Here is a 24773-nt window from a genome sequence, read left to right as displayed (position 1 = left end):
ACGTGAGAAAAGTGGCAGAGAATAGATAGATGAAGAAACATGAATGAATTAAAATGGCATAGTAAAGATAAACTCGTACCCTCGTCCCGAGGAGGTGCAGCTCTTTTCAGGCACACCGCTAATGGACGTGAAATGCATCCACCATTTTTACCATATACCAGCCGTCGTGCCATACTTAAAACTCTGGCAGTAACGGGAATCGAACCCATGTCTCAGTGAACGGCACCCAATAGTGCTAACCGTTACACTTTGAAGATAGACATAATAATACATTAAACTTATAGACATGATATTGGCTTTTGGGCTTATGCTGTGTCAAGAAAATAAGGTGAAATTCCTTACGTTTCTCAGAGAACTGTGCTCTGCGCATCAGAAGAAAATCTCGACTATCCACGAGAAAGGCTTCTTAAACAATGAGCTTTGAATTTAGACGTTATAACCGAAGTGGAAATGATACGTTTATTCATCACCAGATGGATCCCCGGACGCGGTACAGCTCTAGTGTTCGAAGCGAAAGCTGACGAAACCATCAGAATCAGTCTAAGAGGGTCACATAACATGTGTACGTAACATACGACATTGGCAGGTGTATGACATTGATACAAGCCTGGAATGAAAGATCTGGCGATGATGAACGTACAAACTTGGAAACACCGAGACGAAATAACAATAGTGAATACTTGAAGGGTGGTGGTGGTGGTGATTATCGTTTTAATAATAATGATAATAATGCTATTTGCTTTCGTCCCACTAACTACTCTTTTACGGTTTTCGGAGACGCCGAGGTGCCGGAATTTAGTCCCGCAGGAGTTCTTTTACGTGCCAGTAAATCTACCGACACGGGGCTGGCGTATTTGAGCACCTTCAAATACCACCGTACTGAGCCAGGATCGAACCTGCCACGTTTGGATCAGAAGGCCAGCGCCTCAACCGCCTGAGCCATTCAGCCCGGCGGTTGTCGTTTTAAGAGGAAGTACAACTAGGGAACCATCCTCTGTTCAGAGGAAAAAAATTTGGAAGCGGTCCAACATTTCGACATATGAATGAAGGTATCGGCCAAAGAAAGACAAGGCCCATGAAGGACCCCCTACGTCTCGATACCTAATATCGCCGGGGCAAAAAGAACAAGAGTTGACAAGAGAGGTCAGATAGGTTAGATGAAAGTGAGGAGCCTGGCACAAGTAAGTAGAAGCAATGCCATAACTCAGCTAAGGGCCCCGTAGCCGCCAACCCACGCTCCCGACGTAAGACCTCTTTTAGTCGCCTCTTTCAACGGGCAAGTCATATCATCGGTGTTATTCTACCACCCGCACCGATAGGGGGTGTGTGATGGTGCTTATTTTTTAAGTGGAAGTTCTCCTAGGCAACCACCTCCTGCTAACATTAATAAGGAGAAAAAGAAGAGTTGAACCTTTCTGAAAATGAGAGAGAAAACAATTATAGGATCATTATAAAAATGTGAGAATCGTGAGAGGTGCACTTTTTCAACATATGCTGTATCAACACAGTTATCGTCATCAGCTTGGATTTCATAAAATCATGTTTTTAATTTTTATTGAGCTCCCTCTTTAGATCAGTGGTAGAGCGTCGGCCTGCGGATCCGAAGGTATCAGGTTCAAACCCGACAGAGGTACTCGGATTTTTGAAACGCAGAAAAATATCCCTTCGACTCTCCATGTCGTACGATGTCGGCACGTAAAAGAATCTTTAGTGATACATTTGATATTGTCTACTCGATAAAATTCCTTAAAAGTCAGCCATAGACGCCCAAGAGAGATTCGGTTTGCTCTGCCATTTAGTAGGGCTAGAGTAAAACGGAAGTCGAAATTCACGTGCAAAAAACAGATGGCGTCATAATAAAATAATTACACACGGTATCCGAAGCCATATTATTATTATTATTATTATTATTATTATTATTATTATTATTATTATTATTTCAGTTCTCTTTGTTTTGACGTATCCGGTGGTGGTGGTGGTGATTATTGTTTTAAGAGTAAGTACAACTGAGCAACCATCCTCTTCTTCTTCGCCTTTTCTTGCCGCTTTTCCACACATGTTGGGTCGCGGGTGCGAACTGCGTCGCACATGTGGATTTGGCCCTGTTTTACAGCCGGATGTCCTTCCTGACGCCAACCCTATGTGAAGGGATATAATCAGTATTGCTTGTTTCTCTTGTGGTTGGGAGTGTAGTGCGTTGTGTGCATGTGAAGAGGAGAGTATTGGGACAGACACAAACACTAGCCAGAAGAATTAATTAGAAGCGATTAAAATCCCCGACCTGGCCGGGAATCGAACCCGGGGCCCTCTGAACCGAAGGCCAGTACGCTGACCATTCAACCAACGAGTCGGACTGAGCATCCATCATCTATACAACACTAATTAGAGAGAAAAAATGGAAGCGGTCCGACACTTCGAAACACGAATGTATCGGTCGAAGAAAGACAAGCGCCACGAAGGGCGTGAAAACGAAAGACTCTCTAGGCTTCCCAACCTAATACCGTCGGGATCGTAAACATACAAGAGTTGACCAAGCGAGGTCGGATAGGATAGATAAAAGTGAGGAGCCTAGCGCAAGTAAGTGGAAGCAATGCCAGAACTTAGCTAAGGACCGTGTGGTCGCCAATCCACACTCCCATGTTCAGAAACACTGGGGCTCCTTTTAGTCGCCTCTTAAGAAAGTCAGGGGATACCGTGGGTGTTATTATACGGCCCCACCAGGGGGGTAGCCAGGGGGTTGGGTTTACTGGAGGTTAGACCCCCCCCCACCGCCCATTGAATTTTTACGACAATAAAATAAGCAGAAACTGACAATCTATATATATATAAAATCGTAACGAACTTGTGACTGCACATTGACTATTTTGGCGAAACTTCTGTACAGTTATCCGCTTCAGGTGTAATAATGACCATCTGCATAATTTTTAGCTGTGGTGTCTGTCTGTTTGTCTGTCCTTCTATAACTTGAAAACTACTGGATATATTTCCATCAAACTTCATATTTAGAATCCACCTGTCCTTGGGTATGTTATGGGGCAAATATTGTTTCTAAATCCCTAAACTGACTGAGAGTTTATACGAAACCGAAACCGTGATTTTGCACTCCCTCAAAATATACACAACCAAATTTAATGGAAATTTACCTGCCTTAATGAAAATTAATTTCTAAAGCTTTTTCTCGTGTGCATCATTTTGATAACAGGATTAATAAGGGAGATATTATTTATGGAACGTTTTTCGGTAAAGTTCCAACAGACTTAACGCAAGAGCGGGTGCGTGTAAAGCTTATTTCTTATAACTTGAAAACTACTGAAGATATTTGAACCGAACTTTATATTTAGCATCCACCTGTCCAAGGGCGGGTTTTAAGATCAATGCCATTTCAAATTCCTGGAATGGACTGGGGTTTTATATGGAAACGAAATGGTAATTTTACTCTCCCACAATATATAAGTACAAGACCAACCTGACTGGAAATCGACCAAACTTGATGTAAATCCAATTCTAATTCTTTTTTCGTGTGCATTTTTTCAACAGGAGGATTAATAAGAGGGATATCTTGAAAGGTCGGTTTCTCAGACTAAGTCCAGCGGACATAGACCAAAAGGTATTATACGTGGAGCAGATTCCTTATCTATCTATATAAATTTAATCGTAACGACCGTGTGTCTTTGCATTAACTATTTTGGCTAAATTTTCGTACAGCTTTCCGTTTAAGGGGTAATAATGAACATCTGCATATTTTTAGCTATAGTTTCCTGAAAGTCCTAAATTTTACCCCCCTCACCCAAAATCAAGATTGCCTCACAAACTGCCACACGAGCTGGAAAATTGAAATTAAGCAAAATTATACGTTTTAGCCGGTAACGTACGGAAAAATTTCAAGATCTTTAAATTTCTCACTTTCTATGCCGAAGAATTTCGAAATATGGAGGCAATTTAATGACGGTGCAGACCTTCGTTTCGAGGTATTTCGCGGCTAAACGGTAAGTACTATCACAAAACGTATGGCACAATCTCCGTTCAATTTGGAGTGATCTACAGCTTTGGTCCTGTGACATTTTATCGTCTCTCTCTCTCGCTCGCTCTCTCTCCCTTATAGGGTAGATTTGGCTGTATATTTCGATTGTTCGTAAATTGTGTGCTTTTTACACGTATGTTACTTACTTTGACACACTTATAGGAAAGACAGAGACATCGAATTTGGCACGCACATTGACACGACCAATAGCTATATGTAAACCAAATTTCATGATTCTAGCTTCCATATAAGTATTTGAAAAAGAATGTAAAATGTTAAAAATGTACCCAAATTTCACCCCATTCAAATATCGTAACTCAATCGAACACATAAATATGGGAAATACGAGAAAATGTTTTTAAGACCAAACATGTAGAGCGATAAAAGGGACGTCTGGGGGTGCAAACTGTTTATTGGTATGATCTACCGTTTAGGAGCAGTAAATCTCGAAATGAAGGTTTGAACATATAAACGTGCCCATGCTTATCCTTCATCTACAGTATATAAATATAATCGTAACGACCGTGTGTCTGTACATTGACTATTTTGGCGGAATTTTCATACAGTTATCCGTTTCAGGTGTAATAATGACCATCTGCATATTTCTTAGCTTTGGTGTCTGTCTGTTTGATTGTATGAATTCTTATAACTTGAAAAATACTCGTTATATTTCTACCAAACTTGATATTTAGAATCCACCTATCCTTGAGTAGGTTTTAGGGCCAATATTATTTCTGAATACCTAAATTTACTGGAGGTTTATCTGAAACCGAAACCATGATTTTACACTCCCTCAAAATATGCACATCCGAAATTAATGGAAATCTACAATCCTTAATGGAAATCCACTTTTAATTTTTTTTCACATGTGCATCGACAGAAGGATTAATAAGTGAGGTATCATGAATGGTCGGCTTTTGCAGGTTAATCCAGCGGACGTAGCCCAAAAGGTGTTGTACGTGGAACAGATTCCTTATCTACCTATATAAATAAAATCGTAACGAATTTGTACATTGACTATTTTGGTGAAATTTTCGTACAACTACCGATTTGACCATCTCCATATTTTTGGTGTAGTGTCCTGAAAGTCCCAATTTTTACCCTCCCCCCCCCCCCCCCCCACAAAAATACAGATTGCGATACAATCTGCCAGACGAGCAAGAAAACTGAAATTTGGCAAAATTATGCGTTTTAGCCTGTAACGGACGAAAACACTCCAAGATCTTTAAATTTTTCACTTGTTATCCCCAAAAAATATCGAAATATGGAGGCAATTTTAATGATGGTACAGACCTTCGTTTCCAGGTATTTCGTGGGATAAACGGGAAGTCCTATCCCATAACGGATGGCAAAATCTCCATTCAATTTGGAGTGATCTTCAACCTTGGTCTTATGACTTTTTTGTCGTATCTGTATCCCTTATACGTTAGATTCGTCTCTATTTCTCGATTTTAAGTAAATTTGGACTTTTTACCTACATAATTCATACTTTCAATCACTTACAGGAAAGATACAACCATCAAACTCTACACAAAATTTGGCCCACCCAGTACCCCTATGTAAGCCAAATGCTATGTCACATAATTATTTGAAAAGTATTGCAAGATAATCTTACATAAATTCCCCCTATTCAATGTTTCTAACTCAATTTGACCCATAAATAGATGAGATGCGAGAAAATATCATAGGACCAGCCATTTAGGCCGCTAAATACTGCGTCTTATTGGTAGAATCCTTTGTCGGTATGACGTACCGTTTAGCAGCAGTTAACCTGTAAATGAAGGTCTGCAATATTGTAAACATGCATATACTTTCGTATGTCGTTCTATATATATTCATTGATGTCGATTTGTTGCGATTGGAAAGAATGTGTCTGCTATTGTAATCAGTACTCCCCACACCGACTTTGACTGGCAGTAGGAATGGGGTCTTTCTCCAACTCCTCTGTAACTGGCAGTAGTAAGGAGGGCCTACCATTGTAATGAATAATTCACTTCTCGATTTGACTTGCAGAAGGCAAGGGAGCATGCAATTTTGTTCAAAACTCACCTACTCGATTGTGTTTGGCTGTAGGTAAGGGTGCCCGCCATTATAAAGAAATTTACCCATCTAAAATGTGACTTGCATTAGGCATAGCGACCTGTTATTTTAATGTAAACTTGCTAACTTTGTGTGACTGACAGTAAGCTGGCTGGCAGAAGGAAAAAGGGCCTGTCATTATAATGATAACTGCACAACTAAATTTTGACTGGTAGTAGGGAAGTTGCCTGCCATTATAATAAAAACTCCTCAACTGTAATCTGTCTGGAAGTAGGAAAGAGCATTGTAACGAAAACTCCCCAAATCGATTGTGACCGCGCAGTAGGCAATGGAGCCAGCAGTTATAATGTAAACTTACCAAATGAGCCTGCCGTTATCATCACAACTCCGCAACCCACACTTTACATTGGAAACAACATATGGGGATCTGAAAAGGGTACATCAGCTAAAGGATGGGGAAAAGGTAGACTTATCAAGTGAAATTGAATTGAAAAATGTAGGTAAATTTTCCTATGCCCCTCTAACATCTGTGGGTGTGGAGCGCTCTTTTTCTGCTTTCAAAATTATTTTAACAGACAAAAGACACAGCCTGACTGTGGAAAATTTGGAGAAGATTATTGTTATGTACTGTAAAGCAAACTACGAATGCAAGTACTGTAGGAATGTGCCTCACAAATAATAAACACATACTCCATTCGCGTTTACACCATTATTGGATGCCTACAGTGCTGTAATTGTGTACAGTGATTTTAGTATTAAGGTTTTAGATCAGTACTGATAATGATATATTATATAATCCATAACTTTTTGACACATGACTTTTTTATATTGTTTTGATGAATGTCTTTTTTTATTCTGTCTTAATTTTGCAGTTATTTCGGTTAAGAATAGAGATACCACGTGTGTTAAAGTAAAAGAAGTATCAAGTGTATATTGTAATATTTTTAAGTCTATTTCCTGCCTAACCACACATTTTTAAAACATATTTTAAGTGCCTGTTTTCTCTTTTAAAAGCCTATTTACTAGTTTTTAAAGCCAATTTAGGTGCCTAAAACTAATTATTTTAGAGCCTAAAATCCCAGGTCTAGTTATCACGCCGGTAATAATAACCAGTGTATCGTGATACGTTAAATGGAGGACAATTTGTGTACAGAGCTTTGGTCTTATATCTCCCTCCACTGAGAACAAATGTCAGCTATTCCAAACACATTAGGTCTACTAAAGGAATGCTATGTAAATAAAATCCAGTTGTGTCATGTGCAAGTACGTGACTGTCGAGTAAGCTGACGAAGGCGAACGTGACAAATGTAAAATGTTATGATCTGCGTGAAGCAGCACGCGAGGAGATAAAATAAGAAACAGCTCTCTTCAGGTGGAACAGTCAGTAGTTGCGGAAGATGATAAGATATAACATGAGTGTTTATGGAAGGTGGTACTTGAGAAGGAGAGAAGTCCATCACAATATGGCAATGTTGAGTAAAAGAAAAAAATGTCTATGCATCCAGTGTCCAGGTCCTCTCACCGCTGGGTTCCGTGGTTCAAATCCCGGTCACTCAAAGTGAGATTTATGCTGGACAAAGTGGAGGCGGGACAGGTTTTTCTCCGGCTACTTCGGTTTTCTCTGTCGTCTTTCATTCCAACAACATTCTCCAGTATCATTTCATTTCATCTGTCAGTCATTAATCATTGCTCCAGGGGAGTGTGACAGGCTTCGGCAGCCGGCACAATTCCTATCCTCACCGCCACATGGGAGTTCCATTCATTACATTTCTGATCCGGTCGAATGACTGGAAACCGGCTGTGGATTTTCATTTTTAAGTGTCCAGCTCCCTGGCTGAATGGTCAGCGTCCTGTGGTCTACGAATCAGAGCGCTCCAGGCTCGATTCCCGACTGGGCCCAGGGATTTTGACATTCTTTGGTTAATCTCTGTGTCTCGGAGACTGAGTGACTGTGTTACTCTTGGTACACATCACTCTATCAACCACCACGAACCACGCAATAGTGAAGGACTCCATGGGAAGGGCATCCGGGGTCTTAATTAAGGTGTGAAAATGGGAAACCACGGAAAACCATCTTCAGGGCTGCCGACAGTGGGGTTCGAACCCACTATCTCCCGGATGCGAGCTCACAGCTTCGCGCCCCTAACCGCACGGGCAACTCGCCCGCTTCTTCGCGTTCTAGGCAGCAGATAGTTTATTTATACTTGCTGTTGCTAGGAAACTACCTTATCACTCTGTACGGGCTACATTTATGAGCCACGCCTGCTGTACTTCTATTCCGTGAAAACAGTACAGCGTTTCGAAGATATTTCTGGTTATAGTTTTAAAAGATATACCCAGTATACTGATTAGATTCTCTGAAATATTACCGGAAATATGCGACGAGATAATTGTTATTTGCTTCTCAGATTCTTTCGTAAGAAAGATTTCAGCGTATAGTTGGCAGGTGGTGGTGGTGATGATGGTGGTGGTGGTGATAATTGTTTTAAGAGAAAGTACAACTAGACAACCATCCTCTATATAACATAAATAAGAGAAGTAAAAATAGAAGGGTTGCAACACTTTGAAAAATTAAGGTATCGGCCAAAAGAAGACAAGGGCCATAAGGGGCGTGAATGAGACTCCCTAGGCCTCGAGTACTCTAATAGCGTCGAGGTCGGAAAAGAACAAGAGTTGACCAAGGGAGGTGGGATAAGATAGATGAATGTGAGGAGCCTAGCAAAAGTAAGATGAAGCAATGCAGTGACTCAGCTAAGGGCCCCGTGGTCACAACCCACGCTCCCTAGTTGAGAGCCCTTGGGACCCCTTTTAGTCATCACGTACTACAAGCAGGGGATGCTGTGAGTGATATTCTACCGCCTCCACCCACAGGAGGAGCACAGTTGGCATTCAGAGAGATATGTGCGTTATAAGGCGCAGCGTTGCAGCATCCAATCAAGTCAGGTGATTGATTGATGGAGGTATAATACAAGTTAGTAATATTTTGGGAAGCTACAGGACCTTCCTTTGATTTTCTTTTTAATAGCAAGCTCAGAAGATCATTTTCCGAGTGGGGTTCGAACCCCACTCGAATCTCTGTGACTCGGAGACTGAGTGACTGTGTTACTCTTAGTACACATCACACTATCAACCACCACGGAACCACGCAATAGTGAAGAACTCCACGGGAAGGGCATCCGGTCGTAAAACTGGACCAAGTTCCCATTCAAGTGCCGGACCCAATATATTGGGGAAGATGCCAAGAAGAAGAAGAACAAAAAGAAGAATTTGTATACAGTTCTTCGCGTTCTCTTTTCTTTCTTGCTATTTGTATACAGTTCTTCGCGTTCTCTTTTTTTTCTTGCTATTTGCTTTATGTCCCACCGACACAGATAGGTCTTATCGCGACGATGGAACGGGAAAGGCCTAGGAATAGGAAGGAAGCGGCCTATGACGTCACCGAGAATACACATCTCCCACGTGCACCAAGTTGCATCGTGAGTAAGTAGTGTTTGGTCACCTGTTTAAGTGTTATTTTCGAGTTTATTGTGCAATTCCTTGGTTGAATGGTTAGCGTAGTCACCTTCGGTTCAGAAGGCCCCGGATTCGATTCCCGGACTGGATATTTGCACTGTCCCCAACATTTCTGCAACTCACAAAAACACGCAGTTGCCATTCACGGCAGACGCCGCCCACTCTCGTTGAGGGTATGCCGTACAAGGGCGGCACGAGGCAAGCCGGACATATCCCCGGACACTCTCGGCACTTAAAACCATACTACAGATAATTAAATAAATCTATATATAAATAAATAATACGAGTTTATTAGGTGAATTAGTTCGCGACGAATCTATTTTAACACAGGAGTAAGTACAATAAGTAAAAGCAGGAATAATTACTGTTGAAGAGTTGCCTCCAATACAACTGATAATATAACCACAGCTTCCCAAGAACGTTGAGTAGCCGGCTAAGCGGGTATTGGGATGTAAGAGAGCTGACTAAATCAACGCTAAAAATGGAATATTTTTTCCGCACATTTCCTCCCACATGACTATGAACGAAACTCGGAAAATTATCATCTGAGCTTGCTATTAACAAGAAAATCAAAGGAGGGTCCTGTAGCTTCCCAAAATATTACTAACTTGTATTGAAATGGCACCGGTACTACACGTTCAATAACTGGTGATGATTAGGTAACTTAATTTCTTTCTTTCTTAATCTGTTTATCCTAAAGGGTTGGTTTTTTCCTCGGACTCAGCGAGGGACCCCGCCTCTACCTCCTCAAGGGCTGAGTCCTGGAGCGTGAGACATTGGGTTGGGGGATACAACTGGGGAGAATGACCAGTACCTCGCCCAGGCGGCCTCACCTGCTGTGCTGAACAGGGGCCTTGTGGAAGGATGGGAAGACTGGAAGGGATAGACAAGGAAGAGGGAAGGAAGCGGCCGTGGCATTAAGTTAGGTACCATCCCGGCATTTGCCTAGAGGAGAAGTGGGAAACCACGGAAAACCACTTCGAGGAAGGCTGAGCTGGGAATCGAACCCACCTCTACTCATTTGACCTCCCGCGGCTGAGTGGACCCCGTACCAGCCTTCATACCACTTTTCAAATTTTGTGGCAGAGCCCGGAATCGAACCCGACCCTCCGGGGATGGGATTAGGTAACTACAAAAATAATTACTCTATTGTTAATATCCTTAGCAAAATTCTTATTCTGCATTGAATGTCAAAAGCTCAGTCCTGTTTATATATTTGCATGTTTTCTGTTGGTTGCGTTTACAATTTGTTTTACGTCACACCGACACAGATAGGTCTTGTAGCGACGAGGGGATTGGGGAAAATGCCCAACACTTCGAAAAATGAAGGTAAAGGCCAAAGGAAAAAAAGGGCCATGAACGGCGTGAAAATTAAAGACTCTCTAGAACCCAATACCGCCGGGGTCGACAAGGAAGGTCGGATAGGACAGATGGAAGTGAAAGCAATGTCAGGTCTCAGCTAAGGAATCCGTGATCTCCAGCGCACGTTCCCAAGTTATGAGCCCCTGGGGCCCCTTACACTGAGTGATCAAAAATCATGGGAATGGCGTTAATAACGAGTTGCTTCTCCGCGAGCCCTCAAGACGGCAGACATAAAGCGCGACATCGATTCTACAAGTTGTTGGAATCGTTCTGGAGGGATCTGAATCCTCGAATCTTGCACTGCTACCCACAATTGGTCTTGTGTAGTTGGTGCGGAGACCAGCATCGACAGCGTCCCATAAATGGACTGCAATCGGGGATCTGGAGGGCCAATCCATGGTCGTAACCCAACTGCAGTGCTCCTCCAGCCACCTGCGTGCCACCACAGAGCAGTGACATGGTGCATTGTCCTGTTGAAACATGGCATCTCAATCAGGGTACTCTAGGGCCAGAAAGGGATGCAGATGGTCTGAAAGAATGTCCGCATAACGTGCACCTGTCAGCGCTCCTTGCGGCCGGACAATGTGGCCGAATTGCGACCATGTAAACGCCGCCCAGACCAGAACGGAGCCACGTCCTGCCTGGACACAAACTTGTTGACACGCAGGATGAATGCTTGGATTGTGTGTCAGTTTAAACATGAAGGGTCATTTTGTAGGCATTTTGGGAAGGAAAGGCCATCTGCGTAATGATCACTCCTAGCGTAACGCGAAAGGATTGCGTTGCATATACTTGTATTCCAGCAATGGAAAACACTGAAGGAAAATACTGCAGAGAAAGGGAAGATATTCCAAACAGGCCTTAGACCTCAACGCCAGTAGTGAAAATGAAATGTCGTATGGATATCGCAGGACGGGTTCTGCTCGCCAGATGCAGGTCTTTCTATTTGACGCCTGCAGGCGACCTGAGCGCCGTGATGAGGATGAAATGATGATGAAGACAACGCATACACCCAGCCCCTTGCCATTGGAATTAACCAATTAAGGTTAAAATCCCCGACCCGGCCGGGAATCGAACCCGGGACCCTCTGAACCGAAGGCCAGTACGCCGACCGTTCAGCCAACGAGTCGGACAAAACCAGTAGTGACTTCCAATACATGCAGCTCAATTGAAGAACCTGAGAAACTTATGCCACGGATCGAATCTCGCCTTCGTAGTGTATCCATGGATGTATTTTTTACGTAGTTTGTACGTTATTTGCTTTAGAAACACATTAAAGATATACGCAGTCGGGCTGAGAGGCTCGGACGGTTGAGGTGCTGGCCTTCTAACCCAAACTTGGCAGGTTCGAACCTGGCTCAGCCGGTGGTATTTGAAGGTGCTCAAATATGTCAGCCTCATGTCGGTAGATTTACTGGCACGTAAAACAACTCCTGCGGGACTAAATTCCGGCACCTCGACGATTCCGAAAACTGCAAAAGTAGTTAGTGGGACGTAATACAAATAACATTATTAATATGTATTTGACAAAAGTGAATGACTAATTTGCGCATTGTTAGGGGCGCGCAGCTGCAAGCTTGCATTCAACCAATCAGTCATCAATGATCTGCATTTAGGGTGGTTGCCCAGGTGGCAGATTCCCTACCAATTATTTATCTCATATTTACATTTACTTATAATTGCTTACCTAGCTTTTTCTTACACATTTTCAACGAACTTGGAAGTTTATCGAATATTTCCCTTGAAAATGTATTCCATTCCCTTATTCATCTTCCTATAAATGAATATTTTCCCCAGTTTATCCTCTTGAATTCTAATTTTATCTTCATATTGTGATCATTCCTACTTTTAAAAGCTCCACTCAAGCTTAATCTTCTACTTATATGATTCCACGCCAACTCACCACTGACAGCTAGAAACATACCACATAGTCCAGCATCTAGTCTTCTTTCTCCCAAGTCTTCCCAGCACAAAGTTTGCAACATTTTAATAACACTATTCCTTTGTCGAAAATCATCCACAAGAAATGGCGCTGCTTTCCTTTGGATTTTTTCCAGTTCTCGTAACAAGTAGTGCTGGTGAGGGTCCGATATACTTGAGCTGTACTGTACTCTAACTGCGGTCTTACCAGAGACTTATACGCTCTCCCTTTTACATCCATACTGCAACCCCTAAATACTCTCATAACCATGTGAAGAGCTATGAAACCTTCCTTAATCACTTCTTTAATATGATTATCCCAATGAAGTTAATTCCTTATATGAACACCTAGGTACTGTCATTGTTCCCCATGAGGTACTTTTACCCCATCAACTCAGTAATTAAAACTGAGAGGACTTTTCCTCTCGGTGAAACATACAACTTGACTTTTCATCCCATTTACCACACCGCTGCTTGCTGTCCATCTCACTACATTTTTTAAGTCCTCCTGCAGTCGCTCACAATCCTGTAACTTATTTACTGCTCTATACAGTATAGCATAATCTGCAAATATCCTTATCTGTGATTCCACATCTTTACTCATATAATTTTTATATGTAAGGTCCAATAATACTGCCCTGCGTGGCCCCCCTCATATTCATTACAGGATCAGATAACGCTTCACCTATTCTAATTCTCTGAGTTCTATTTTCGAGAAATGTAGCCACCTATTCAGCCACTCTTTTGTCTAGTCCAATTGCCATAACTTCTGTCGGTAATCTCCCATGACCTATCCTATCCAAAATTTTGGATAGGTCAATCGCGATACAGTCCATTTGACCTCCTGAATCTAAAATATCTTGCTGGAATCTTACAAGCTGAGCTTCACTGGAATAACCTCGTCTAAACTTGAACTGCCTTCTATCGAACCAATTAGTAATTTCGCAAACGTGTCTAATATAATCAGAAAGAATGCTTTCCCAGAGCTTTCAAACTACACATGTCAAACTGACTGGTCTGTAACTTTCCGCTTTATGTTTGTCACCCTTTCCCTTGTACATTTAGATTACTATTGCAACTCTCCATTCATTTGGTATTGCTCCTGCATGCAAACAGTAATCAGATAAGTATTTCAGATATGGCACTATATCCCATCCCATAGCTTATAATATATCCCCAGAAATCTTATCAAATCCAGCGGCCTTTCTAGCATTCAACTTTTGCACCTTTTGATAAATGTCTTTATTATCATAGGTAAATTTCAGTACTTCGCCATTGTTAGTCGCCTCCTCTATCAAGACATTGTCTTTATATCCAACAACCTTTACATATTCGGAAGATAGTGGGTTCGAACTCCTCTGCCGTTCAGCCCTGAAGATGGTTTTCCGTGGTTTCCCATTTTCACACCGGGAAAATGATGGGGCTGTACCTTAATTAAAGTCACAGCCGCTTCCTTCCCACTCCTAGCCCTTTCCTATCCCATCGTCGCCACAAGACCTACCTGTGTCGGTGTGACGTAAAATAAATTGCAAATAACATGCATACATACATACGTTATCATTATAGACTGTTATTCCTTTCAGCGTTCAGTCTGCAAGCCTCTGTGAATTTACTAAACGTCGCCACAATCCCCTATTTTCAACTAATGCTGTGGCCTCATTTAGTTCTACACTTCTTATCTTTAAATCGTTAGAAACTGAGTCTAACCATCGTCGTCTTGGTCTCCCTCTACTTCTCTTACCCTCCATAACAGAGTCCATTATTCTCCTACGTAACCTATCCTCCTCCATTCGCCTCACATGACCCCACCACCGAAGCCGGTTTATGCGTACAGCTTCCTCCACCGAGTTCGTTCCTAAATTAGCATTTATCTCCTCATTCCGAGTACCCTTCTGCCATTGTTCCCACCTGTTTGTACCAGCAATCATCCTCGCTACTTTCATGTCTGTTACTTCTAACTTATGAATAAGATATCCTGAGTCCACCCAGCTTTCGCTCCTGTAAAGCAAATTTGGACTGAAAACAGACCGATGTAAAGATAGTTTTGTCTGGGAGCTCACTTCCTTCTTACAGAATACTGTTGATCGCAACTGCGAGCTCATTGCATTAGCTTTACTACACCTTGATTCAATCTCACTTACTATATTACCATCCTGGGAGAACACTCAACCTAAATACCTGAAATTATCTACCTCCTATTCTAGCTTTGTATCGCCAATCTGACATTCAATTCTCTTAAATTTCTTACCTACTGACATCAATTTAGTCTTCGAAAGGCTAATTTTCATACCATACTCATTGCAAGATATTCGACTGCAGGCTTTCGGCACAATCTGTCATTAAGATCAAGTCGTCGGTATAGGCCAGACTGCTCACTACATTTCCACCTAACTGAATCCCTCCCTGCCATTTTATACCTTTCAGCAGATGATTCATGTAAACTACGAACAGCAAAGTTGAAAGATTACAGCCTTGTCTAACCCCTGTAAGTACCCTGAACCAAGAACTCATTCTGCCACAAATTCTCACTGAAGCCCGATTGTCAACATAAATGTCTTTGATTGATTTTTATAATCTACCTTTAAATCCATAGTCTCGCACTATAGCGAACATCTTTTCCCTCGGTACCCTGTCATATGCTTTCTCTAGATCTATGAAACATAAACACAACTGCGTATTCCTCTCGTAACATTTTTCAGTTATCTGGCGCATACTGAAATTCTGATCATGACAGCCTCTCTGTGGTCTGAAACCACACTGGTTTTCATCCAACTTCCTCTCAACGACTGATCGCACCCTTCCTTCCAAGATACCAGTGAATACTTTGCCTGGTATACTAATCAATGAGATACCTCAATAGTTGTTCCAATCCTTCCTGTTCCCTTGCTTATAGATAGGTGCAATTACTGCTTTTGTCCAATCTAAAGGTACCTTAACAACACTCCATGCTAACCTTATTATTCTACGAAGCCATATCATCCCTGCCTTCCCACTATACTTCACCATTTCAGGTCTAATTTCATCTATTCCTGCTGCCTTATGACAATGGAGTTTATTTAGTATCCTTTCCACTTCTTCAAGAGTAATATCACCAACATCATTTTCCTCCTCCCCATGAGCTTGGCTGTTCACAACAGCACCAGGAAGATTTCCTTTTACATTGAGAAGATGTTCAAAATATTCCCTCCACCTCTCCAGCGATTCCCTGGAATGTATTATGAGTTCACCTGAATTACTCAACACACTGTTCGTTTCCTTTTTCCCTCCCTTCCTAGGATTCTTTATTACTGTCCAGAAAGGTTTCCCTGCTGCTTGACCTAGCCTTTCCAGGTTATTACCAAAATCTTCCCACGACTTCTTTTTGGATTCAACAACTATTTGTTTCGCTCTGTTTCTTTCATCTACGTACATATAATAATATACACATTGCGATTTGCTCCTCTTTGAGAAATCGGATTAGGCCTTATCTTTTGACTATATGGGAATCTAGTGTCTACAGTATGCTTTGTCTTTATTTTCATTAACTTGTCCCGGTCTCACATTTTGGCTTTGACAATGTGAAAGTGCCTGCGCGATGCTAGTAACATATGCAGCCAGTTCCTGTTATAAATGGTGTGAAAATATCACTCACAACGTTGACACGTGTGTGCGTTTTAGTGGGATTGGCAGACTGATACGTAATAGCAACTTCCGGCTCAGTGAGGAAAGCAACGGGATACTACCTCACTTCTCATTTCCTCAGTACTCCCCTTCAGTAACTTCTAGATCATGGTCATGGTGGAGCTGTTGAGGATTCAACCAACTTTCGGGATGAGTATTCAACATACATTGTTTCATGAACTACGGACGTGCAGTTATAACTGATTATTACGAGTTTGGTATCACAATGGAAAGTTTAGCATTTAAGCAGTTTTAGGTAAAGGTTCGTAACTAAGGCATTCACAAAATCATTTTAGCAAGTCTTTGACGATATACTTGTTGTCTATCTCTCATGGTACGATATACATAGTTGTAATAGTTGTGTTGCTACATGCACGTACCGAGCGAATGGCTGCGCGGTTTGGTCACGTAGCTATCAGCCTGCATTCCAGAAATAGTGGGTTCGAACCCCACTGTCGGCAGCCCTGAAGATGGCTTTCCGTGGTTTCCCATTTTCACACCAGGCAATGCTGTGGCTGTACCTTGCCCACTTCCGCTTCCCTTCCACTCGTAGCCCTTTCCTATCCCATCGTCGCCTCAAGACCTGTCTCTGTCGGTGTGACGTAAGGCAGATTTTAACAACAACAACATTCCTTGTACGTGGATGATAAAGATCACAGAAGCAAGATAAGTAAACAAACAGACTACGGAGGCGATATTCGATCCGTGGATCACTCGCTTCTGAAGTGGGCAGTTAGCGTGTTGAGCTGTGTTTTCGTTTAAAGATTGTGTCACCGTGCTCGATAGCTGCAGTCGCTTAAGTGCGGCCAGTATTCGGGAGATAGTAGGTTCGAACCCCACTGTCGGCACCCCTGAAGATGGTTTTCCGTGGTTTCACATTTTCACACTAGGCAAATGCTGGGGCTGTACCTTAATTAAGATCACGGCCGCTTCTCTCCAAGTCCTAGGCCTTATCTATCCCATCGTCGCCATAAGACCTATCTGTGTCGGCGCGACATAAGGCCACTAGCAAAAAAAAAAAAAGCTCGGAAAAACACTTCGAGGATGGCTGAGGTGGTTACCAATACCCCTCTACTCAATCGACCTCCCGAGGTTGAGTGGACCCGTCCCAGACCTCGTACGACGTTTCAAATTTCGTGGCAGGAACCTGGTCCTCCGGTGGTGGCAGATAACCGCACTAACCACTGCAGCACAGAAGCGGACAGGAATGACCTTCATTGGAGTAATCAAATAAAAGGTACAGATCTCTGCACATGGTTATGAGGGTGTTTAGGGGTTGTAGCAAGGATGCAAAGGAGAGGGCATATAAGTCTCTGGTAAGACAAGAATCAGAATATGGTTCCAGTGTATGAGACCCACACCAGGCCTCCTAGATAGCAGAACTGGAAAATATTCTATTCCTTCTGGATGATTTCCGACAAAAGGGTAGTTTACGAAAATGTTGCAAACTTTGGCCTGGGAAGACTTCGGAGTAAGGAGACGAGCTGCTCGACTAAGTGGTATGTTCTGAGTTGTCAGTGGAGATATGGCATAGAATGACATTGGTAGACAAAATGTGTCTTATTTAATAAGCTTGAGTGAATCTTTTAAAGGTAGGAAAGCTCATACTATGAAGATGAAGTTGGAATTCAAGAGGACAGATTGGAGCAAATATTCATTTATTGGAGGAGAAATTGGAGAATTAAATAATTTATCAAGGTAAGTGTTTGGTAAATTTCCATGTTCTGTGAAATCATTTAAGGAAAGTCTAGGTAAACAATAGATAGGGAATCTGTCATCTGAGTGACAAACCGAATGAAGATCATTGATTGATTGATTGATTGATTGATTGATTGATTGATTGATTGATTGATTGATTGATTGATTGATTGATTGATTGATTGATTGGTATTTGAACCATTGAAAGTTCTCACAAGTAGGCTACACGTGGTAAATGAACTTAACTCCTGAAGTAGATAACAGCTATGCACTTACAGGGAACATCATATTCTTCTTCTCCTTCTTCTACCGCTTTTCCCACATGAGATGGCGGGTGCGGACTGTGCAGCACATGTGGATTTGGCCCTGTTTTACGGAAGGATGCCCTTCTTGACGCCAACCCTATATGGACGGATGCAATCACTATTGCGTGTTTCTGTGGTGGTTGGTAGTGTAGAGTGTTGTGTGAATATGAAGATGAAAGTGTTGGGACAAACACAAACACCTAGTCCCCGGGCCTGAAGAATTAATTAATCGGAGGCGATTAAAATCCCCGACCTGGCCGGGAATCGAACCCGGGACCCTCTGAACCAAAGGCCTCAACGCTGACCATTCAGCCAATGAGTCGGACACAGATACAAGGAACATGTGGTGAACTACGCAGAAGTGCCAGATATTTATTAATTTTAAAAGAATAGTGTTTTAATTTTGGACAAAGGACGTATCGTGGTTCAAAGGTAAATATTAAAAGTGACCAAATCGGTGAGGATACATTGTAAAGATATCGTTGTATGACAGAGTTCTCACTGGAACTTTTGTCAGATCTGAGGAGATCTCTGTGCCAGGGAACAGAGCGGCAGGCAAGTCACGTAGTGATAGACGCACGTGGAGCATTCGTTATCAGGCGGAGGAAGAATCAATGTTGTGATTTCCCTCTAACTGCGCCTTGACGATTTTACCAGGAACTGACTCGGTTAGCGTTTGCGTCATTAGTACTATGGTTAGAGCACACGACTAAAAAAAAAAAAAAACTCAGATATGGAGTTAAGAAACAACTCTTAAAACAAGCCGTTACCATATCTCAATGTTCGTTCATTTGACTTGAGCAAAATCCATTTTTCAAGACTGACACACTCATTAATTGACTCTGGGGTTTCAATGGGTCCGCCTCTGTGGTGTAGTGGTTAGTGTGATTAGTTGCCACCCCCAGAGGACCGGGTTCGATTCCCGGCTCTGCCACGAAACTTGAAAAGTGGTACGAGGACTGGAACGGAGTCCACTCAGCCTCGGGAGGTCAAATGAATAGAAGTGGGTTCGATTCCCACTTCAGCCATCCTGGAAGTGGTTTTCCGTGGATTCCCACTTCTCCTCCAGGCAAATGCCGGGATGGTACCTAACTTAAGGCCACGGCCGCTTCCTTCCCTCTTCCTTGTCTATCGCTTCCAATCTTCCCATACCCCACCAAGGCCTCTGTTCAGCATAACAGGTGAGGCCGCCTGGGCGAGGTACTGGCCATTCTTCCCAGTTGTATCCCCGACCTAATGTCTCACGCTCCAGGACACTACCTTGAGGCGGTAGAGGTGGGATCCCTCGCTGAGTCCGGGGGATACCAATCCTGGAGGGCAAATGAATGAAATAAGAGACCTAATAATAATAATAATAATAATAATAATAATAATAATAATAATAATAATAATAATAATAATAATAAATGAGAATTTTTGAATGCTAAAATTCACCAACAAAAAATATGGAAAGAAAGTATTTTTTTTTAAATTTCCAAGGTATCGTGTATAGTCACATTAGTTATGACAGCCACGCAGTAGTGTAAAATATTTTGTTTGGTAACTTTGGTAATATTTCAGCCCCAAGCGAGAAAAACGATGACAGTGATTTCCCTAAGATTGAATTTCTGTAATGTAATTGTAATTTGCTTTTACTGATTACTTGTTTAAAAAAGTAATTTGTAATTTTAATTCAGTAAAATGTTTCAAGTAACTGTCATCCAACTCAGTTATTTTTCTTGCAATGTTCCCATCACTGCAAATATCGAAAATTAATGAACATAAAATTTCTTCAGTAAGTTCGGGGAAAAAATAAATTGGTGTTGAGATTAATTGCCTGACATTAGCAAACGATTTTGCTATACTTTCGGAGAACCTGACAGATGCAAACACAACTCAATCTCTTGGAAAAAAAATCAACAAAAAAGGTTTGAGAATCTCTGTAGAAAACAAAGAAATGTATTACAAATATAAAAAGAAATGCCAGATAGATAGATGCTGGTCGAATAGAGAAAGTAAAGAAATTCAAATACTTGGGAGAAATAAATCAAAAAATTGCTTAGGAAAATCTGCAGTAGAAGAAAGGTTACACAATATGGAAAGAGCGTATGGCATCACTAAGAATTTTCACACCAAGAAATTCTTACATAAAGATATTAAAATAAGGCACTACAATACGGTGGTGAAACCAGAATGTCTTCATGCAAGTGAACGTCTAGTTTTGAACTAGGCCTATAGTTTTGATAAACTTGAAGTAGGCCTACTAGAAAGAAGAATCGTGAGAAAAATCCCAGTTCCAATGGAAACGACAGAACAATAGAAATTAAAAAGTAATAAGTAAATATACCAGAGCATAGAAAATATAACAGAAGCGCAATAAGAAAAACGAGATTACTATTTTTGGATATATCTATATAATGGGTAGTAACGGATTGACAAAACATATATTTAAATACCTTTGCTAGAAAAAGTCAAGAGCAAGTTCGATACAAGAGGTCAAGAAAGATTTAAAAATAAATAAAGTCGGAGAAGAAGAGACTGTGGATAGAGAGATGTTTGAAAATAAGGTTTTAAGAATGGAAAGATTCCAAGGAAGAATGAAAAGTTATTATTATTATTATTATTATTATTATTATTATTATTATTATTATTATTATTATTATTATTATTATTATTATTATTATTATTATTATTATTATTATTATACCTTGTATTTAGAGGAAAGCTGCCTACTTACCGCAATGTCAGCAACACCAATGCCGTACTCAATACACCTTACGACATCGACCTGCCAGGTATCGATAACCTGTTTTACATCGTGTGGGCATATTAATAATATTCCCTTCTAGCAGAGTGTCATTAGTTCCCTTCACGACCTGGTCTGAGTCGTAGGACGTTCTCTCGACGAAGAGCAGCCCGGCGAACACGACGACCACGAAGAGCAGAGTCATCACAACTAACCGTAAACTGATTTTCTTCACACATTCGTCAGCCGTTGTCATTGTGACGAGATTCTAAAGGAAAGTGCTGTGCACAGCTTATCTGTCCCGAACGTGCGCAATGTATTTACACTGTTTATCACCGCTCTCAGGAGTTTCTCTCTGGCTTGCAGCAGTGAGACTAAATTAGCTCCTTCAAGTTGACTGGCAGTGCGCATGTCTCAACAGCAGGCTTTAAAACGCCACCTATTTACTTTTACTTTAAATATAATTGTCTCGTTGAGGAGCTGCGTTTGAAGGAACGTGAACACGAGACCTAGATCGAGCGTAACGCGACCGTGCAATCAATCAGCCAATCACCACTGATCTGCATTTAGTGCTGTCACCCAGGTGGCAGATCCCCTACCACTTGTTTGCCTGATAAATAATTTCCAAAACAGTCGAAATTTTACCAGTAGGGCTCGAAAGTTGAGGAAGTTTTTTTTTATCTCGAGTGTCTGGAGGTCCGCCTCTGTGGTGTAGTGGTTAGCGTGATTAGCTGCCACCCCCGGAGGTCCGGGTTCGATTCCCGGCTCTGCCACGAAATTTGAAAAGTGGTACGAGTGCTGGAACGGGGTCCACTCAGCCTCGGGAGGTCAACTGAGTAGAGGTGGGTTCGATTCCCACCTCAGCCATCCTGGAAGTGGTTTTCCGTGGTTTCACACTTCTCCTCCAGGCAAATGCCGGGATGGTACCTAACTTAAGGCCACGGCCGCTCCCTTCCCTCTTCCTTGCCTGTCCCATCCAATCTTCACATCCCTCCACAAGGCCCCTGTTGAGCATAGCAGGGGAGGCCGCCTGGACGAGGTACTGGTCATCCTCCCCAGTTGTATCCCCCGACCCAGAGTCTGAAGATCCAGGATCTGCCCTTGAGGCGGTAGAGGTGAGATCCCTCGCTGAGTCCGAGGGAAAAACCGACCCTAGAGGGAAAACAGATTAAAAGAAGAAGAAGAAGAAGAAGAAGAATGTCCGGAGATGAGGCCCAACATAATACAGTCGAACCTGGATATCTCAAACCTCCATAACTCGAATTTTCAGTACCCCGAAGAAACTTAAATTTCCCGGCCGTTTATCCTATTCTTCATGTGTATTTATTTCTCTATTACTCGAAATTCGGTTACACGAATTTCTCGATTTCTCGAAGCAAACATTTCCTCTCTTGAAACAAAAAATACTCTATAACTCGAATTTTGTACAGCATTAACTGTGCAATACGTCATTTGTGATTTGTGGGGAACAGTTAACAAGTGAAGAAACGGTTACAGTTATGCTGTGAGCTAATAAGACGGGAACAGAACTTCTAGTGATCGGAAAATCGGTGAAGCCTCGCTGTTTCTCGGGTGTGAATTAATTACCGGTCACGTACGAAAGCAACCCGCGAGCTCGCGGATCAAAAGCTCCAATTATGAATCTCGGCTGCGTGGTATTGACGTGGAAGAGAGGAAAATCCTCCTTTTCGTAGACAACTACCCTGCTCATAGCAAGGTGCTCATTCAGGAGTTAAAGGCAGTACGCGTAGTCTTCTTGCCACCGAACGTAAACATCCAAACCACAGCCCACGGACCAAGGTGTGATTAAAAACTTGAAGTATTTCAATAGGAAGAGGGCTGTTCAGAGAATTCAGAGAGGTATTGAATCCTAGGAATCATTAATCTACTACAGTCGATAACGATGCTGAGTAAATCGTGGGCTTATGTGAAGTACGAAACAACTGTAGACTGCTTCGGCAAAGCGGCATTTTGAAAGGTAACTCAGGAGCTTCAGAACACGAAGAGGAGGAAGTCAATCTTGCTCCTGAAGAATGGGTGGTGTATCAGCGGCTTGTTAACAGCGAAGCTGATTATGAGGCTTTTATAAATGTGGACCTTGATGTTAGAGAGGTCAAGCCTCCTATAGATACCGACAACGCTGAAGAAGAAGAAGAAGAAGAAGAAGAAGAAGAAGAAGAAGAATACCAGCAAAAAGAGTTGGAGCTGCCTTCTCCTGTACCAAGCGTTAAGTGCAGTGGCTATTCTTCTATCCTACATACAGAGTCAGTGGAATGTAAGTGACAAGAGTTTTCACAGCAATAAATGTTGTAAATTATGTGGAAGAAAAGAAGGTTAATGCAGTCGAACCTCTCTTCTGCGGACACCATCGGTTCCGAGGAAAAATGTCCGTTACGAGAGGTGTCCGCTAAAACAAGTTTGTAAAAATCGTACATTTTAAAGGCAAAGAACATCCAGCTTAAATATAAGCATACATATCTTTATTTTTATTATTCTAAGTTATTTCTGTGTTATTATTTTATAGAGAGTTATTGTAAGTGATTTTAGATCATTTACAAACATTACAGCTTTGTGAAGTAATCCATTGTTAATCATGTTTAACAGACAACTGAAGTGCTACGGTATTTCTGTCTCACTAATTAGCGCCTGTACTGCCTTTTCCTTCTCAAGTTGGCTACCTGAGCTCGACCTTATCAGCGAAAATCCGAGTTATGAATAGAATGATGCAAAAAGGGAAAAAAATCCCCAGGTAAGTTGTGAGTCAACAGTCTCTGGCAACATTTCTGGGCAATTAGAATTCTCGGAATAGGTCTGTACACCACTAGGTAGAACTGCATTCCGATGTATCTCCTCTCCCCTTGCTCGCGAAACAGTACAAACATTCAAAAGATATTTCCTTATGTCTGAAGAATGGTTTTAAAAGAAAGGATGACATGTGGTCCGGCGTAATAAATTGTCCGGCAACGTGTGAAGTGTCCGCTTAAGTCAAGTGGACGGGACAAATTACGCTGTCCGCTGTCCGGAGTTCGAGGTGTCAGCTAAAATGAGGCCAGTTTAACACTTGTCTTATGTAAAATAAAATCGGTTCCGAGGAAAATTGTTCGTATAGGGAGGTGTCCGCTGAATAAGGGTGCCCGTTAGGGCAGGTTCGACTGTAGTAAAAAAAAAATAGAACAGACTAACGGACTTCTTCCAAAGGTATTAACGGAGATATGTTTCATGTTTCACTACTGTATGTACGTATCTTGTCTTCTAAAAAGTTACTATAATAATGGTTATAATTAAAGTGTTGCCGTAAAATACGAGTTTGTTTGTATATTTTTAAATACTGTTATATACTCTATATCTCGAAATTTCGATAACTCGAAATAAAATTTAGCTCCCGAGATGATTCGAGATATCGATGTTCCACTGTATATGTTCATTGTGGATCATTGTAGGCCAGAAAATTGTGGGTTTTATTTGTTCTTTTTTCTTTTATCGGAGTTTTTTGGCTTATCGGTCCTTTTTTTAGGTCTTAACGACTTTC

At 41.7% G+C, this 24773-nt stretch overlaps 1 protein-coding gene across 1 annotated transcript in view; it reads right to left on the bottom strand.

The window, feature by feature from the left end:
• Nucleotides 1-21631, bottom strand: part of LOC136866006 (uncharacterized) — a 142133-nt gene extending 120502 nt beyond the window's left edge. The window contains exon 1 of the mRNA XM_068226798.1: nucleotides 21236-21631. The gene's annotated coding sequence lies outside the window, so the exon portion shown is untranslated. The remainder of the gene's footprint in view (nucleotides 1-21235) is intronic.
• Nucleotides 21632-24773: the final 3142 nt, after the last annotated feature.

The sequence above is a fragment of the Anabrus simplex genome, chromosome 3, assembly GCF_040414725.1.
Source record: "Anabrus simplex isolate iqAnaSimp1 chromosome 3, ASM4041472v1, whole genome shotgun sequence".
NCBI classification, from domain to species: Eukaryota; Metazoa; Arthropoda; class Insecta; order Orthoptera; family Tettigoniidae; genus Anabrus; species Anabrus simplex.
Note: the sequence above shows the minus strand (reverse complement) of the source record. Positions and strands in the feature narration are given on the sequence as shown.